This window comes from Penaeus japonicus, unplaced genomic scaffold, assembly GCF_977035675.1.
Source record: "Penaeus japonicus unplaced genomic scaffold, GWHDUDI00000001_assembly GWHDUDI00000036, whole genome shotgun sequence".
In the NCBI taxonomy this organism is placed as follows: Eukaryota; Metazoa; Arthropoda; class Malacostraca; order Decapoda; family Penaeidae; genus Penaeus; species Penaeus japonicus.
The window spans coordinates 9816827-9818558 of NW_028234438.1; positions in this window are offsets into that span (position 1 = coordinate 9816827).

The window sequence follows — 1732 nt, forward strand, 5'->3', positions numbered from 1 at the left end:
TTATTGTTGTTATCATTATCATTATCATTGTTATTATCACCATCATTAATAATGATAACTGTTAACATTATCATTATTATCATTATTACCATTATAATCATTGCTGTTATTATTATCATTATCATTATCATCATTACTATCATTGTTATCATTATTATTATTGTCATCATTATTTCTATCATTATTATCATTGTTATAATTTTTTTATCATTGTCATTACTACTACTATTATTATTATTATCTGTATTATCATTATTATTGTTATTATTATTATTATTATTATTATTATTATTATTATTATTATTATTATTATTATCATCATTATTATTATCATCATCATCATCATTATCATCGTTGTTGTTTTCGTAGTTTTCATCATTATTGATATCATCATTATCATTATCATTACAATTACCATTATTTTTGTCATTATCATCATCATTATTGTCAATATCATTATCATCATTATCATTTGTTGCCATATTCACCAAAATTATCTTTCTATTTTATCTTTTTTTATGACAATAACCTCCATTATTAGTAATAACTTTAGTTGATTAACAGTATTACTGCTGCCGTTTCAATATCATTATCATTTCATTATTGTTATCACTGTTATTCTCATTGTCGTTGTTATTACCTTTTATTATCATTATTACTATTATTATTATCATTATTTTCGATATTTAGTTATTATTCTTATCATTATTATTTTTTTATTATCATTATTATTATTATTATTATTATTATGATCATTATTATTATTATTATCATTATTATTATGGTTATTATTATTATTATTATTATTATCATTATTATCATTATCATCATTATTATTATTATTGTTATTATTATTATTGATATCAGTATTCTTATTATCAACATCATTATAATTATAACTGTTGTCATTAGCAAAGACAATGCTTGTTTTATAATTATTGCAATGGTTAGAATTAGCAATATCAACACAATCATTAATATTGCTTTAATGATCATATACGCTATTTCGGAAATATCATTATAACTATCATTATCTCAATTAATTTCATTATTATCATTATTGTTGTTGTTGTTATGGTCATAATCATCGCCCTCATTGTTAGCATCAATATCACTTTTTTATTCCATATCAATAATGATTGTAAATTTCATCATTATTGTATTTCTTTACTTTTGCAGAAGTATAAAATATTCTGTGATTTATGCAATAACAAGTATGCTGAGTCATGAGAATGGGATTTAGTAAGTCATGAGGTAGTGAGTCGGGAGTCAGATAGAGGGGAGTTTTTGTGAGTCTTGGAGAATGAAAGTGGATAACATTGGCAAGAGTGAATGAACATGTCCAGTGAGTAAGTGAGTCACAGCCAATGAGTGAGTGAGCCATGGCCAATAAACAAGTGAGTCATGAACAACGAGTGAGTAAATCAGGCTAAAGAAGAGAACAAGTGAGTCATGAACAACGAGTGAGTAAATCAGGGTTAAAGAAGTGAATGAGTCTTGCCCAGTGAATGGATGAGTAATAGCGAATGAGAGAGTGAGTCTTGGGAAGTGAGTCTGAGGAATGAAACTTGGCGTCATGGAGAGTGAAACACAAGGAAAATAAATCATGAGTAAAGTCTCGTGACATGAGACACCGTGGAGAGTGAGTCACAAATGAGAGTCGTGAAGAGTGAGTCATGGAGAGTGAGTCATAAATGAGAGTCGCGAAGAGTAGTCATGGGGATTGAGTCAC